This window comes from Lampetra planeri, chromosome 79 (assembly GCF_965212315.1).
Source record: "Lampetra planeri chromosome 79, kcLamPlan1.2.h2, whole genome shotgun sequence".
NCBI classification, from domain to species: domain Eukaryota; kingdom Metazoa; phylum Chordata; class Hyperoartia; order Petromyzontiformes; family Petromyzontidae; genus Lampetra; species Lampetra planeri.
In genome coordinates, this window is record NC_136184.1 from 1,004,199 (window position 1) to 1,022,382 (window position 18,184).

At 42.8% G+C, this 18,184-nt stretch overlaps 1 pseudogene across 1 annotated transcript in view; it reads right to left on the reverse strand.

The window, feature by feature from the left end:
* Positions 1-14,016, reverse strand: part of LOC144738261 (NACHT, LRR and PYD domains-containing protein 3-like) — a 43,526-nt pseudogene extending 29,510 nt beyond the window's left edge. Inside the window, exons 1-6 of the transcript XR_013589203.1 lie at positions 13,636-14,016; positions 12,063-12,125; positions 10,172-11,843; positions 6,975-7,061; positions 4,189-4,272; positions 2,923-3,009 (exon numbers count right to left, since the gene is read on the reverse strand). The product of XR_013589203.1 is annotated as an NACHT, LRR and PYD domains-containing protein 3-like (transcript). The remainder of the gene's footprint in view (positions 1-2,922; positions 3,010-4,188; positions 4,273-6,974; positions 7,062-10,171; positions 11,844-12,062; positions 12,126-13,635) is intronic.
* Between the last annotated feature and the right edge of the window lie 4,168 nt (positions 14,017-18,184).

Genomic DNA, 18,184 nt, shown 5'->3' on the forward strand with positions numbered 1-18,184 from the left:
CAAAAAACTACGACTTTTCGATCGCAACACAAGCGATCGTCATCAGGAGAAAAAAGGGTGGGAAAGCTGCTGAGGCAGGCTGTTTTAAAGGTTTGAAATGGGTGTAGTCCAAAGGTCATATGGGTGACTACACCCTTTTCAAACCTTTAAAACAGCCTGCCTCAGCAGCTTCCCTGCTCTTAATTACACGCTTTCTATTAACTCTGTTGTGGCCGTATCCTCAAATCTTGTAACTCAATTTTAACCCACTTCAACTGCAAACTTGGTATACTTATGTCTTACTGATGACAATACTATATTCTATCATCGAAAAAAAATATGTTTTTAAACATTCTTTGTCATGTTTCGGCTTGGGTCTAATTGTCCACGCTCAACTGACGTTGGCTGTAAATCACCACGGTCCCTTACGTTGTGGCAGCCTCGTGGCTACTTCCTGGAGTCGTGGAGTTCTGCCATTACGAGTGCAGTACATTTCATTAAAGCGTGTTTAGAAAAAAAGTATTTTAAATATTACTTAATTTCTCCGGATGACGATTGCTTGTGTTGCGATCGAAACGTCGTAGTTTGTGTTTTTATTTGAACCTATCTACGCGACTTTACCGATAGACCCAAGAATATGAATTCCCGCAATCACGAAAGTTTTAAGTCAAAATTTAATCTATGACGTTAAATACAGATGATCATCGATTAAATCGATTTCATGTTTATCTGGCTTCCAACATCCGGTGAAACCGGTAAAACCGCTCCAAAGGCTGTAACAGTCCAGCGATCGGCACCATGTGCGTGACAAAACAAGTAGCTGTGCTTTATTTCAGTGCCAAATAATATATACAGTACATTACACACTACATACAACTTAAACAATGAAATACTGCACGTATATAAATGTTTCATGACTGATAACTACAGTAACAGAAACAGTAAACAAAGTGCGATCCAGCGAAAATTGCGTGCAATTCGGCGTTCGCCAGAGCACCGATCTGAAGGCTGCATCAGTCAGACGATTGTCAAACACAAGTTGTTGTTGTTAAACACAAGTTGTTGTCAAACACAAGTTGTTGTTAAACAAGTAGTTGTCAAACACAAATTGTTGTTGTTAAACACAGGTAGTTGTTGTCAAACACAAGTCGTCAAACACAAGTTGTCAAAAAACACAAGTTGTTAAAAAACACAAGTCATCAAACACAAGTTGTCATCAAACACAAGTTGTTGTCATCAAACACAAGTTGTTGTCGTCAAACACAAGTTGTTGTTAAACACAAGTAGTTGTCAAACACGAGTTGTTGTCAAACACAAGTAGTTGTCATCAAACACAAGTTGTTGTCATCAAACACAAGTTGTCATCAAACACAAGTTGTCATCAAACACAAGTTGTCATCAAACACAAGTTGTTGTTGTTGTTGTCAAACACAAGTTGTTGACAAGAGCGTAGTACGCACATCACCCCATGCAGAGTCTTCGATATTCGAGTGGTGAGTGCGGTACAGTAAATAGTCACTTTTTACAGCAGGAAATTTATTGTCTTTGTATATTTATTTAAGCGATTTTCATATCGCAAACAATTTTAAAAAACTAAATATATACAGAGCACCTATAAACATCTTATTCAATAATGTGCAAAAATAAGCTATTTTAAATAATGATGCGATTATCTGGTGTTTTTGAAAATCAAGTACCCCCTTCCCCCCGAAGCCGCTGGATATAATCGATGATCTACTGTATTAACACAATATAGTTTGAAACAATATCATTGTTTAGAGTAGATAATGTGACAATTATAATTCTATTGTTATTTAATAGTGGTTAAAAGTGCTGGAATAAGTGTGGCTAATAACTTAATTGATGAGTGCATAAAAAAGAAAGTTATAAAAGACGTTAAAATAAAACATGCTACTTGCTTATTAGCCCGTCCTAGGACGGAAGCTGTAATATTTACGAACAAAAATGAGCAGAGTATAATTGTATATTGTGTTAATTGAATGGCAGTGAATCTTGCACGAAAGTTTGTCATAAAACATTTCACTGCATTTCACAATAGCACTGTATATAACTGACCTTAAATTTGTTCTAATTCACTGCTCTGATACTTTATTCTCTTCTGCTTTCGGTTGCTGGGGTTCGAATAAATTGGATTGCAGTACAATATCTGGAAAATCACCGAGAAATGTCTATTTAACTAAAATGTAGAAGCATAAATTAGACTTACCTTTTGTTTCAAGAGCTGAAGAAAAATTTAAGACCCCAAATCCACTTTGTTGCTGCGTAGAATTATTTGATTTACTTTTTAAAAAACGTCAAATTTAAAGCGAATTTGCGAAAAAATATATATTTCCGATCGACCTTCTTAATGACGGGGGTGCGGCATGTGGAGTGACGTCACCCGCGGTACACAATTCCTTCATTAATAATCATGAGCTGATGACGTCACTCCAGATGGAGCTTCCACCCCTCATCAATAATCATGAGCTGATGACGTCACTCATGTGGACCACGCCCCCATCCGAATTTATAATCATGAGCTGATAACGTCACTCATGTGGACCCCGCCCCCCACCCCCTCATTAATAATCAAGAGTGGATGACGTCACTCCACATGGAGCTCCCCCCCCATACCGTGTGTAAAGAAACGTCTGCGTAGAGTTATTTATTTGGTGAACTTTCAATAAAGAAAAGTCTAATTTAAAGCGAATTTGCGTTAGAAAAAATCCGCTCGACCTGCGTGAGTGTAAAAATCCACCCGCTCATGATTATTTTATTATTAATTACGGGGGTGGCGGGGGGGGAGTGTGGAGTGATGTCACGCGCGTTACACACATTTCTGTGCTATTATAGTAGTAATACTGTGTTTTGTGTCCACACGTGTGTATATATTTGTTTATGTGTACTTATATTAGTGTGTGTGTGCATCAGGACATTACTCACTCTAACGTCTCCAAACTTCCTTCTCTCCCCAACATCCCGTCCGCTAAAAGTCGGAGTCCGCTGTCTCCGATCTTGTTGTCACGCAGCCTAAACCCGTGTGGACGGGAGAAGGGACAGCGCTGACTCACTGAGCCCACGGGAACCGCGGAGTCAAACACGCGGTGAGTGAGGGACACTCACAATGGCGGTGAACATGACCAGAGCACACATGTTCATGAGCAAAGCTGCTCATTGTTTAATGCTTCTGTGTTAGACAGTTTATATATAACACGTGGCATTCACAAATATCAGTTTAATCACAATCATCCATTCAAATATACTGCACTGTACCTTTATAATATGAAAAGTGTTTGTGTTTATATAAATGTAATGCGGGCGTAAATGGGCGGGCCAGATGTGACGATCCGAGAGGGAGGAGTCAGGGTCACGTGGGGGGAGATGGTATAGCGGGGAGACAGGAAGACATCTGGGTCAGTCGGGGGAGTGAAGAGTGGAGAACACGTTGGGTGGTCGCCGTGCCTCAGCCTGGTGGCTGAGGGGCTCATGACGGCGCCAGCCAGCGGGGTGGAAGAGAGAGTTGGGGATAGAGACAGAGAGTGGCGAGATCGCCACAGAGGCCACGCAGGGCTGAGGTTGGAGAGTGGCGAGATCGCCACAGAGGCCACGCAGGGCGAACGTTGGAGAGTGGCGAGATCGCCACACACGGTAAGACTCGGCACCGCCAGCCAGCAGTGACCGAGCACGGAGGAACGGGGAGCAGCGGTGGAGCTGCTGTGAGAGCAGCCGGAGGGCTGCACAGGAGATCTGCAGCGGAGCTGCAGAGGTGTGGAGGCTACGGGAGCGAGGGCAGCTATGGAGCTGCCATGGGGAGAGCTCTGAGCGAGGGCCGTGCGGGAAAAGTGTAAGAACCCGAATAAAGGACGACGGAGACAGAACCAGGATCGAGTCCTTTATTACATAAACACAAAGTTGCAACAGAGGATCACACAAAAGTGAAGTACATTTTAATCGAGGAACACAGGGAGATGTTTACAATTAATGTATCTGCTAACAATATGTTGTCAATATGTATATTGCTTTAGCCTACGTGTTAAATTAAACAAATGTGTTAAGATTACAGTAAAACATTTTGAAAGTGGACTCGATTAAGCGGGACAGCAAGATTAAATGTGTTCACATTTAAATGTTTACTTCACGACGCTTTGCACCAACAATTAGCACAGTTCGTGCACAGAGCACATGTGAGAAACGAACAGCAAAGTTTACTTGAGACTCTTCAATCCTGTGTTGGCCTTCAGGATGACACTGAGAGAGGAACCCGACTTGTATGTCAGTGAACAATAACACAGGCTGCAGGGAGAGAAGAGACGGTGAGTGGGGGCAGAGAGGATGGGTGGAGGGTCTGGGCACAGAGTGGGGGATGGTGAGGGATGGTGAGAGGTGGTGGTGGTTGACGGAACAGTGGTTGAGGGTTGTGTTTGTGGAGACTGTGCACATATTCTTGGGTATTTCGGTAAAGTTAATTATATAGGTTCAAATAAAATAACAAAGATAACAAAAAAACTACGACGTTTCCATCGCTAAAACAAGCGATCGGCATCAGGAGAAATAAGGGCAGGAAAGCTGCTGAGGCAGGCTGCTTTAAAGGTTTTAAATGGGTGTAGTCCAAGGGTCATATGGGTGACTACATCCATTTCAAACCTTTAAAACAGCCTGCCTCAGCAGCTTCCCCGCTCTTTCTCCTGATGACGATCGCTTGTGTTGCGATCGAAACGTCGTAGTTTTTTTGTTATTTTATTTGAAACTATCTACGCGACTTTACCGATAGACCCAAAAATATGAATTCCTGCAATCACAAAAGTTTTAAGTCAAAATTTAATCTATGACGTTAAATACAGATGATAATCGATTATATCGAGTTTATGTTTATCTGGCTTCCAACATTCAGTAAAACCGCTGCAAAGGCTGGACCAGTCCGGCGATCGGCACCATGTGCGTGACAAAACAAGTAGCTATGCTCTATTTCAGTGCCAAATAATATATACAGTACATTACACACTACATACAACTTAAACAATGAAAATACTGCACGTATATAAATGTTTCATGACTGATAACTACAGAAACAGTAAACATATAGTGCGATCCAGCGAAAATTGCGTGCAATTCGGCGTTCGCCAGAGCACCAATCTGAAGGCTGCATCAGTCTGACGATTTTCAAACACAAGTTGTTGTCAAACACAAGTTGTTGTTAAACACAAGTTGTTGTTAAACACAAGTTGTTGTTAAACACAAGTTGTTAAACAAGTAGTTGTCAAACACAAGTTGTCAAACACAAGTTGTCAAACACAAGTAGTTGTCAAACACAAGTAGTTGTTGTCAAACACAAGTTGTTGTTGTAAAACACAAGTTGTTGTTAAACAGAAGTTGTCAAACACAAGTAGTTGTTAAACAGTAGTTGTTGTCAAACACAAGTTGTTGTTAAACACTGGTTGTTGTCAAACACAAGTTGTTGTTGTCAAACACAAGTAGTTGTTGTCAAACACAAGTTGTTGTTGTCAAACACAAGTAGTTGTTGTCAAACACAAGTTGTTGTTGTTAAACACAAGTTGTTGTCAAACACAAGTTGTTGTTGTTAAACACAAGTTATCAAACACAAGTTGTTGTTGTTAAACACAAGTTATCAAACACAAGTTGATGAACAAGAGCATAGTACACACACCACCCCATGCAGAGTCTTCAATATGCGGTATAGTAAAGTCACTTTTTACAGCAGGATATTCATTTTGTCTTTGTATATTTAAGAGATTTTAATATCGCAAACAATTTTAAAAGACTAAACATATATACATAACACCTAAAACATAATCTTATTCAAGAATCTGCAAATATAAGCCATTTTAAATAATGACGCAATTATCTGGTGTTGGATATAATCGATGGTCTACTGTATTAACACAATATAGTTTGAAACAATATCATTGTTTATAGTAGGTAATGTGACAATTGTAATTGTATTGTTATTTAATAGTGGTTAAAAGTGCTGGAATAAGCGTGGCTAATAACTTAATTGATGAGTGCATAAAAAAGAAAGTTATAAAAGACATTAAAATACAACATTATGCTACTAGCTTCTTTGCCTGTCCTAGGACGGAAGCTGTAATATTTACGAACAAAAATGAGCATAGTATAATTGTATATTGTGTTAATTGAATGGCAGTGAATCTTGCACGAAAGTTTGTCATAAAACACTTCACTGCATTTCACAATAGCACTGTATATAACTGACCTTAAATTTGTTCTAATTCACTGCTCTGATACTTTATTCTCTTCTATTTTCGGTTGCTGGGGTTCAAATAAATAGGATTGCAGTACAATATCTGGAAAATCACCGAGAAATGTCTATTTAACTAAAATGTATAAGCATAAATAGCTTACCTTTTGTTTCAAGTGCTGAAAAAAAAGACCCCAAATCCACTTTGTTGCTGCGTAGAATTATGTATTAGATTCACTTTCAATAAAAAAAACCCGTCAAATTTAAAGCGAATTTGCGAAAAAAATATATTTCCGCTCGACCTTCTTAATGACGGGGGGTGCGGCATGTGGAGTGACGTCATGCGCGGGACACAACTCCCTCATCAATAATCATGAGCTGATAACGTCACTCATGTGGACTACGCCCCCCACCCCCTCATTAATAATCAAGAGCGGATGACGTCGCTCCACATGGAGCTCCCCCCCCCAATACCTTCTGTAAAGAAACTTTGCGTAGAGTTATTTATTTGGTTAACTTTCAATAAAGAAAAGTCAAATTTAAAGCGAATTTGCGTTAAAAAAAAATTCCGCTCGACCTGCGTGAGTGTAAAAATTCACCCGCTCATGATTATTTTATTATTAATGACGGCATGTGGCATGTGGAGTGACGTCACGCGCGTTACACACATTTCTGGGCTATTATAGTAGTAATACTGTGTTTTGTGTCCACATGTGTGTGTATATATATTTGTTTAGGTGTACTTATATAAGTGTGTGTGCATCAGGACATTACTCACTCTAACGTCTTCAAACTCCCTTCTCTCCCCAACATCCCGTCCGCTAAAAGTCGGAGTCCGCTGTCTCCGATCTCGTTGTAACTCAGCCTAAACCCGGGTGGACGGGAGAAGGGACAGCGCTGACTCACTGAGCCCACGGGAACCGCGGAGTCAAACACGCGGTGAGTGAGGGACACTCACAATGGCGGTGAACATGACCAGAGCACATACGTTCATGAGCAAAGCTGCTCATTGTTTAATACTTGTGTTATACATTTTATATATAATAGGTGGCATTCACAAATATATGTTTACTCACAATTATTCATTCATTTATACTGCACTGTACCTTTATAATCTGAAAGGTCTTTGTGTTTATAAGGGTGTTCTTTTTCCAGACCTCGTCAACACGCACACAGTAACTCAAGTAAATAACTCATGAAATAAACTTAAAATGAAAACCAGCAATAGAAACATGAGAATATATTGTTCTAAGGATAGAAAACAAGCAATTACTTAATGCTACAAAAGGAAAATAATTACGTAATGCAATACAAAAATTTACGTTAATCCTCGTGAAGCTCGGGCTCGGTTGAGGCGGGGCTTAAGCCTCGCTCCGCAGTAGACATCCGCAACCTCAACTAGTTGCACTTATGTAACCAATGCAAACATTTCCACACGTTGATTTTTTTTACATGATTTGTGGGAGCATTTCCGTAAATTCGGACTTCCATAAACCTGGGACTGCCTGCACATACATGCGTATATTAACTAATTTTGTCCATGGCGCACTCAGATCACTAGACGAATTGCGCCTTATGATGTCATTCCTTATTATATGAAGATTGCTTGCATTTATTTTAATGTAAAAATACTGTAACATTAAAACAACTGCAGACTCAAACAGGGGTGTGTATAAGTGTGTGTGAGTGTGTAGTAATGTGCAAGTATTCGTGTATATGTATATTAGTGTATATGTACATGAGAGTGTGCATATTAGTGTACATGTAAGATCTAATAAATCTGAAAATCGAAATAGGATCGAGCCTGGAAGGTGCTTCTACCCGCGACTAACATGCATAACAACAGGTGTTGTAGCCTGCGGAGCTGCGTGATGGCAATGGAACAACATTCATCTATGCTCTACACAAACCCACACTGACAATTGTGGTGATAATCTTGATTTGAAGCTTTCGTGACTGCAGGAATCCATACTCTTTGGTTCTTTCGATAAAGTCACGTAGGTAGAAATAAAATAAAATAAATCACGACGTTTCGATCGCAACACAAGCGATCTTCATCAGCTGAGACAACCACAGCAAGAAATGCTGAAGTCGGCGGAAGAGCTGCCGTGGCAAAACGTTATATAGGTAAGAGAGGGGGGAGCAGGCAAGGGGGGAGAGAGAGGGGGGATGTGGTAGGGGGAGCCGCGTGAGCGCTAGGGGAAGAGGACGTGAGGCTGGGGGGGGGGGTACGTGGGCGGAGCGAGCAGTAAACCGGCAGGTAATGATGGAAACAACAACAACCAGTTAAGGCATTATCTGGTTGATAACATCCTTCCAATGATTGTTCAATTTGTATCCATGTTCTCGGTTGAAGAGTGGTGATGTATGGTCAAATAACCCCCAAGACCTGCATGGTGTGGGAGTGCCTTTTCCAGCAGTAGAGAGGCCAAATGCTGTACTTGTACATGTGTAGGAGTGTGTAAGTTTATATGTACACTATGTGTACGTTTGTGTGTGTACATGTCTGTGTGTGTATATACGAGTGTCTTTCAATGTGTATTTTTATGGGTTTTTGGGAATGGTGGGAAAGTCGTTGGCACAGTCCAATAAGAACTAAGTGACCTGCGTTTAATATCTGGTAACAGCATCAGTGGTGAGTGATAAAAAATCTGGTCCTGGAACTCCCCTAGGGTGACTGAGCCTTAAATGAGTACCTGGTATGGTGTGTAAACATCAGCAATGGGTAGAGAAAGACAGCCAAGGACGGTACTAGTCAGGGAAGTGCGATCAGCACTTGCCTCAAAAGTGTATGCAGGCTCCACGGGGAGATTGTCTTTGCGCTCTAAAGTTGCTGTGTAGTAGTGTGTGCTTGTTCTCTGACACTAGCTTCACTTTCCCCAACAGTTTGTATGGGCTACTTGGGGGATCTTTGTCTCTTTAATGCTTTACAACTAAGATTGACACCCATTACATATCAGCTGTCTCTGTAGTGGGGGGCACCATCACTGACCATGATCCACTGTGAACCAGGGGGCTTGAATCGGCCACGTGGATCACACCGTTACCCTCACTCTCCACTGCAGAGCCGCTATCAGGGCTCCATTTTTTCAGTGTGGCCGACGGTCACCTCACTTCCTGCACCTAGTGTGAGGGCTATCATTATCGCTAATTAAATGTTGCTGAAGATGCTAGAAAGCGTTAATGCAGCCATGCATATGCATACTTTTTCTTTCTTTTGTATTTTAATGTGCAGCGAGTGCAGCATTCACTGTGGACCCACCTACTTACTATACATTTACTCACCCACTCACACTAATTCACCAACCCACACACACTAATTCACTCATTCACCAACTCACTCACATCCTCACCTAACTCAACATACTCATCGATCCATCCACCAAGTCACCCACCAACTCAAGCAGGCACGCACTCACTCACCAAACATCCCTCAATGGATGAGTGGGCGTGAGTATGGGGGGAGAAGAGTGAAGGGATGGGCAAGGGTGGGGGATGGGTTATGGGAAAAGTGAAGGCAGGAGCAGGTTGGGGGGTTAATGGGAGGTATAAGGGGAGGGGTGAACGTGGAGTGCCGGGAGAGGAGTGAAGTGAGGAGTGAGGACAATGATGGCAGTGGCAAGGGGAAGAATTTGTCAAAAGTTGTATTCATGCTTGGGCTATGCAAGAGCGAGTGTTTACTTCAGTATGGGGTTACATTGTACTGTGTGTGCACAGTTACTAAGCGAGGAGTATTATAAACAAAGATCTGCCATATAGCCTTAACAGACTCCTGGGGAAAGTGCTGTTAGGGAGCACCTATGAAGGCCGGCATGGCATATGATGGGGTGGGTGGCCAGCATCATGCCCGACCGCTTTTGTCTCCCGAGTAGCAATGTTTTACACACTGCACCTGGTACTCATTTGATCGAGTTGATATCACACACGCACACACACAATTTGTGCAGTAATGAATGCGAGGTGTGCAAGTCTTACACTAGCTCTTTACATTTGTGCAGTCCAGGCTGAAGCCTCTTCATTTCCTCGGTGCCGATGCCACAGTGCGACAGGTCGAGTATCTCCACAGGTTCCTCTCGATGCATCAAGATCCAGGAGAGGGCAGTTCAGTCTGGCAGGGACAGCGTTGTCTGTGACAGGTCTATCCTAGTCATGGACCGAGTGGCATCACTCAGGGACGTGCGGTCGTGCAGCTCGTGCACGCAGTGCAGGAGACTGATGAGCCTGTGTTTGTTAGACTTCTGAGTCTCTATGCTGCGATTGAGCCACTCGATTATTTCCTTTTGAGAATCTGCAGATTGAGGATCCAAGATACCCTCAAAGAACTTCCATGAAGTGCTTGATGCAAGTCCACAAAAAAACCTCTGAAACACATCAAACCTCCCATCTTCGCTGTCCTCAATAGCCTTGATGATGTCACTCACTGGCCATGTTGAATGTGACAGATGCACAGCTATTGCTGCAAAGAATTCCTGCATTGTCAAGTGTGAAAATGAATAACAACTCCCTTGTTGAATGCCCTCACATGTGAACACTTTGTTGATGAATGTACTTCCTAGTTCAGAACAAACAAAACACTCTTCTAGATCTTTTTGGCTAAACATCTGGATGTTTTGTTGAACCCCCTTCAGAGCCATATTGGCAAGAGATGATACGATTCCCTTGGCTGCGTGGCTGCCATGTCCATGGTGTTCCATGAGCCCAAAGACGTATTGTGTGAAGAGGTCAGTCATTGATTTGAGGATTATCTCAGAATGATCAGACTTTTGTAAATGTTCCTTCAGTGTAATGGCTGCTATATGGCAGAATGAAGGGTTCTGGGACAATGTATTCACTGTTTCATTTTCCTGCAGGAGCTTGAGTGCCCTTTCTGCTAGACTCCTATCTTGGTAAAATTTGTTAAAGAATGCTATTTTATCTTTGTTGGAAAACCCAGTGATTTCAACAGCTCGATCGACATTCACTTCCCTCAGCTGCTCCATGGCAATGGGTCTGGTCGTTATCAAGACCGAGGCCTTGGGCAAGAGACTTCCATTCACTAGGGCAGCAATGATGGCTTCTACTCTTGCTTTCTTCCGTGGATCAGTGCAAGCATTGGCATAGTGAAGGCACTTCCCAAACTCGTCCAATCCATCCATAACAAAAAGGGTTCTCTCTTGGTTTGCGAAAACCTCATCCGCTTTGTTTCCCAAACATGAGTGCAGCACAGAAAACAGCTCTGTGAGTGACACCTCTCCAACATCATTTATCTCTCTGAACGTTATGAGAACAATGTGCTCAAGGCGTTGTGCAAACACTCTCTCACCTGACAGCAGGCTGTGCACAATGAATTTGCTCAGCATGGTTTTACCGCTGCCTGGAATCCCCACTACAATAACCAGTCGGGGGTGTTTTTTTTTTTCAATGGGATCAAAGAGCTTCTTGTAAGTCATCCCTTCTCTCTGTGCTCTCCTTATCAGCTCCTCGTGTTGCTTGCCTCTCGCTAGTAACTCGTGCTCCTTGGTTTCTTGCTGGCGGTAGTAGAGAACCAGAATTGGCTTCACCATCCTCTCCAGTAAGAACACTGCAGGTTCTCCAGGTCGTGCGTTGTAGTCTCGTGTTAATGATGTCAGCTTCAGCAATAATTCTCTGTAATCATCACCAGGGTTATCTAAATAAAACAAAAATCTATTAACAAACAAATTAGTTTCATTTACACAAAAAACATTCCTATAGCAAACAAATATCTTTAAAATAAACTACATAATAAAAAAAGCGTAGCGAATTCGTTCACCATGGATAATGCAGCAACATCATGTACATCACGAATTATTGTGTGGAAGTTTTCCCGTTGTGTATTCTACATTTGCAATTTTTATAAGCACTGTACCTTTGTAAAATATATTTTTTATCTTGACAAAAATGTTCCCACCACTTGTCTTCTTTGTTTTGCCTGTGAAAAAGATAGTAGCACCACATTTAGCCTAACGATGTACATCAGCATCATCACAAACTAATTTTATCAATCTGTGTGTAAAATTCACTGCTTCCTTGTCCTACAATTATTGATTTGTGTTGTTTAGAATGTTGAATTTTACTATTTATATTTCACTGGTATTGGGGCTGTTTCCTCTCCCATCTCAATCTGGCCTACACCACGTAGCACAGGGGGGGTACACTGTGGTGGAGTGCAGTACACCAGGCATGGTCCTCTGCAGGCAGAGAAGATGCAACGCTTGCACCTCCACAACAACAGCCACATGAATCACAGAACTCGTAGCATCTCACGTGATGCATCGTAGGTTCACTTGAACTTCAACTGATCTGACTACTGCATCATCAGCAAGTACTGTGGCATCCACTACATTGGAGAGAGTGGCGATTTCCTGTGACAAATTTGCTCAACAACTTCCATCAGCTTTCCAAGGAAACATTGAACCCAGTGACTCACCACCTGAGCAATGTTGTCCATAAGCACTGTGATCCCTTTGTATCTGATGTTATTTTAATCTCTCAGGAATCATTTACTCGGAGTCATTAATTCGCGTGGACTTTTTTGCAAAATAACGAAGGCTACAAATTTGAACTTTCATCTGGAGGAAATTATAACCAATCCGAGTCACGGTGTAAGAAAAGGCTGGGTGTATGTCATTAGAAATAGCAGTGATAGTCGATAATAAAAATTAGGAGAATTGTTTTCTACAAAGGAGGAGACATTGTACTGAGAAGAGCAAATAGCCAAGGACGGAGCCATGTGGCACACCATAGAATTGGGGCTTCTGAATGGAAGGCAGTCCTTGCTTGGAAAAATAGGGCTCACTTTTAGAGGGTGAAGCAGAAGCAGTAGGGAAGTGTGTGAGAGATGCCTGCATAGCCATGCCGATTCAAGAGTATGGAGTGGTGTGTGGTATCCAAAGCAGCCCAAAGGTCAAGAACTAGAAGCAGCTTCCATAGTTTAAGAGAGGTGGTCATTCACCCTGCATAGGGGAACAGTTTCAATGACATGGCCTTGGTGGAATCCAGATTGTACCAAGTCATGGAGCCCATGGCAGCTGATGGGTTTGCTGCCATTGACAACCATCTTGGGCTTGACACTTGAAAGAGAGCTTCATAGCTCATTATATTCTTCCAGCTTAAATAAAATGTCTGTGTCTGAAGACGTGGGAGAAAATCACCATGTTTAAGTCTTTTCCAAGGAAAGGGAGCTGTGGGATATGATACATTCAGGAATGTTGGGGTCCACACACATTTTCATTATAGATCCATCCTTTCCTCCCGATTGCTGATCAATTGTACTTTCCCTGCTATGGAATGGAATAGAAATGTCCTGAGTGGAATGTTGTCATGCAAGGGTGGTGCAGTTTGCTAATTTTAAATGACAATTCATCTCAGTTCAAAGGAATTCCTTCACCTAAACTTGCTCAAGACATGTGAATGGCTATGTGAAGTTTAGCTTCACTCACGAGAAGCTGCTCCAGGGATGGCTTTACCCGCAGTTCTGCTCAGATCGACACCCATCATTTTGAGCTGCTGCTCATGCTGTGATATCCACTGATCCAAGAGAGGGATCTCGGATCTCAGTGGCACCAGCACGGCTTCAAGGAATCTCATGCACATAACTTCTCCCTTGTCGAGCACCAGGTCAACCAGGTGCCGTGTTCGTGCAATGGGGTCGTTCTCGCTTTTGAGGGACGCATATTCACTGCGCAGAACTATCCCTGTTTGACAGGAATGGTCAAGCACTTCTGAAGACTTCGCCTGGAGGTATTCCTGCAGTTTCACTTTGTTGGTTCTAATGATCTCATATGCAGGATCTTTTGATGCCATCACGACAAATGCATGGAGTCACCTGAAAGAAAATTAAAACAAACCACGTGTCACCTGTAAGCATAGTCGTGTAATTTTAGCCAGTTACAGGAAAGCATAATTATTATAATACAATGCTGCTACTAAAATCTGAGAGGTCTCGGTTAGGTACAATTGTGACTTTAGGTATTTGATTGTGAATACATTGAGTTATTTACATTGTAATGCAAGCTTAAAATTGTTATTAGAATATATAGAAATACATTACATACAGTGAGGGAAAAAAGTATTTGATCCCCTGCTGATTTTGTACGTTTGCCCACTGACAAATAAATGATCAGTCTATAATTTTAATGGTAGGTTTATTTGAACAGTGAGAGACAGAATAACAAAAACAAAATCCAGAAAAACGCATGTCAAAAATGTTATAAATTGAATTGCATTTTAATGAGGGAAATAAGTATTTGACCCCCTCTCAATCAGAAAGATTTCTGGCTCCCAGGTGTCTTTTATATAGGTAACGAGTCGAGATTAGGAGCACACTCTTAAAGGGAGTGCTCCTAATCTCAGCTTGTTACCTGTATAAAAGACACCTGTTCAAAGAAGCAATCAATCAATCAGATTACACACTCTCCACCATGGCCAAGACCAAAGAGCTCTCCAAGGATGTCAGGGACATGATTGTAGACCTACACAAGGCTGGAATGGGCTACAAGACCATCGCCAAGCAGCTTGGTGAGAAGGTGACAACAGTTGGTGCGATTATTTGCAAATGGAAGAAACACAAAATAACTGTCAATCTCACTCGGCCTGGGGCTCCATGCAAGATCTCACCTCGTGGAGTTGCAATGATCATGAGAACAGTGAGGAATCAGCCCAGAACTACAAGGGAGGATCTTGTCAATGATCTCAAGGCAGCTGGGACCATAGTCACCAAGAAAACAGTTGGTAACACACTAAGCCATGAAGGACTGAAATCCTGCAGTGCCCGCAAGGTCCCCCTGCTCAAGAAAGCACGTATACATGCCCGTCTGAAGTTTGCCAATGAACATCTGAATGATTCAGAGGACAACTGGGTGAAAGTGTTGTGGTCAGATGAGACCAAAATGGAGCTCTTTGGCATCAACTCAACTCGCTGTGTTTGGAGGAGGAATGCTGCCTATGACCCCAAGAACACCATCCCCACCGTCAAACATGGAGGTGGAAACATTATGCTTTGGGGGTGTTTTTCTGCTAAGGGGACAGGACAACTCACCGCATCAAAGGGACGAAGGATGGGGCCATGTACCGTCAAATCTTGGGTGAGAACCTCCTTCCCTCAGCCAGGGCATTGAAAATGGGTCGTGGATGGGTATTCCAGCAAAACAATGACCCAAAACACACGGCCAAGGCAAAAAAGGAGTGGCTCAAGAAGAAGCACATTAAGGTCCTGGAGTGGCCTAGCCATTCTCCAGACCTTAATCCCATAGAAAATCTGTGGAGGGAGCTGAAGGTTCGAGTTGCCAAACGTTAGCCTCGAAACCTTAATGACTTGGGGAAGATCTGCAAAGAGGAGTGGGACAAAATACCTCCTGAGATGTGTGCAAACCTGGTGACCAACTACAAGAAACGTCTGACCTGTGATTGCCAACAAGGGTTTTGCCACCAAGTACTAAGTCATGTTTTGCAGAGGGGTCAAATACTTATTTTCTCATTAAAATGCAAATCAATTTATACAATTTTTGACATGCGTTTTTCTGGATTTTTTTGTTGTTATTCTGTCTCTCACTGTTCAAATAACCCTATCATTAAAATTATAGACTGATCATTTATTTGTCAGTGGGCAAATGTACAAAATCAGCAGGGGATCAAATACTTTTTTCCCTCACTGTAGCATCGAAACATCTTAGGCATCTCAAAACACTCTTCCGTGCAAGCATTTGAACATTCATGTGAACACAACACTACGACAAAAAAGTAAAATGTAAACCTAATTCAAAACACCACACAGGTTTAGCAGATTAAGCAGCTGCTTGACACCACGCGCCCACTGCCTCGACCACCGTGATGCCATAGACGAGAGGGGCTGTTGTCTGAGATTTGCGCCGGCATGTCTGGAATAACGCCACGTGGCACCGGGGACTGGGGGTAAGTGGCGTCGCGGGGGATGACCTAATTAATTAGGGGTAATTGGTTCGGGGATAAAGTGAGGGATTGTGGAGTGAGACGGGAGTTCGTGCCTGGGAGGAGGGACAGATGGAGAGACGGAGCAGCGGATAGAGTGAGTACAGCGTAGGGTAGCAGTGGATAGAGTGAGTACAGCGTAGGGTAGCAGTGGGTAGAGTGAGTACAGCATAGGGTAGCAGTGGAGAAGAGTGAGTATAGTGTAGGGTAGCAGCGGAGTAGCGCAAGCATCAGAGAGAGACGACGGAGAGTAGGAAGTGGCTGGATGTGGAAGGAGAACGGAGTTAGTTACGACGGAGTGGGACGGTGGAGTTGATAAAGAGCAGCCGAGCTGGAGAGAGAGAGAGCGGAGAGAAGAGTCGACGGAGGAGCAGAGGGAAGCGAGCGAGGCCAGGTGAGCGCAGCGAGCGAGCGGAGGAACATTGAGCGGTGTTGACGGAGAGTTGTGGGTTGGTGTGAACGGAGGAACATTGAGCGGTGTTGACGGGAGAGATGTGGAACTATATACGTGAATAAAGAAACGAGGAAAGACAAGAAGCTGTCGTGTCAGTTCGAGCACTTTATATGTATAAAATATTATAATGTGTTTTCTTATACCATCATGTGATGAGTACCCATCTCCCAGCAGAGAGTGTGGGGCAGTGTGGTCCCTCGTGGGTACGAATAGTAAGACCACCCTGAGCAGTTTCCAGAAGATGCTCGGTGGAAACTCTTGTTCTGCCATTCTCTACCGCAAGATTAGTCGATTAGCAAGGTTGGCTACGTACGTTGCAAAAGAAGTTCAACATACATACATGCTCTTCTTCTTGGTTCTTTTGGTAAAGTCACGTAGAAGGGAAATAATACAAATAAAACATAATAAAATAATTCTCACGACGTTTCGGACACAACGCAAGCAGCCGTCCTCAGGTGAAGAACAGGTCTGTCGGGAAGACAGCTAAAATAATTCTCACGATGTTTCGGCCACAACGCAAGCAGCCGTCCTCAGGTGAAGAACAGCTGTCTTCCCAACAGATCTGTTCTTCACCTGAGGACGGCTGCTTGCGTTGTGGCCGAAACGTCGTGAGAATTATTTTATTATGTTTTATTTGTATTATTTTATTATTTCCCTTCTACGTGACTTTACCGAAAGAACCAAGAAGAAGAGCATGTATGTATGTTGAACTTCTTTTGCAACGTACATAGCCAACCTTGCTAATCGACTAATCTTGTGGTAGAGACTGGCAGAACAAGAGTTTCCACCGAGCATCTTCTGGAAACCGCTCAGGGTGGTCTTACTATTTGTACCCACGAGGGACCACACTGCCCCACACAGCTGTCTTCCCGACAGACCTGTTCTTCACCTGAGAACGGCTGCTTGCGTTGTGGCCGAAACGTCGTGAGAATTATTTTATTGTTTTATTCTTATTATTTTCATTATTTCCCTTCTACGTGACTACCGAAAGAACCTAGAAGAAGAATAAATCCCTGCAGTCACAAAAGCTTTAAATCGAAAAATACATGCGTAAAGGCTCTCCTAGATTTCTAATGGGATTCTCAATCAAATAACTACTTGCCGATATGCATTGAGGATAACACTGAACATCAAACACTGGAATAACTCGGAAAAGAGGGGGATATGGAACAAGTGGGAAGCATGTTCCATCAGTCTTTGGTCGCTCACCGGGATTGTTCTCTCGCACTCTCCAAAGATAAACCACGGGGCTTAAAGCCACACTGGACCATTTCCACCATCCTCGGAGTCTGCAAAGATCGACAGATCCCATTCTATCCCTCTGGGCATCGATAGTATGGGGCAACGCATCCCTTAAAATAGAGAGTAAATTAATTAATTGGCTAGCATGGAACATCTGCTAATAATGACAAGATAGGGGACCTGTTGATCGAAGAAGAGAAAATGTATTATTTCCATCAGATACAGGCACGGCACGATGTCCCACAGTCACACTTCTACAAGTATCTACACATGAGGGACGCCATCAACAAGGTCCCAACCAAAAACTTTCCCCAGAGCACCCACCCCATAATAGACTGGCTCGTGGA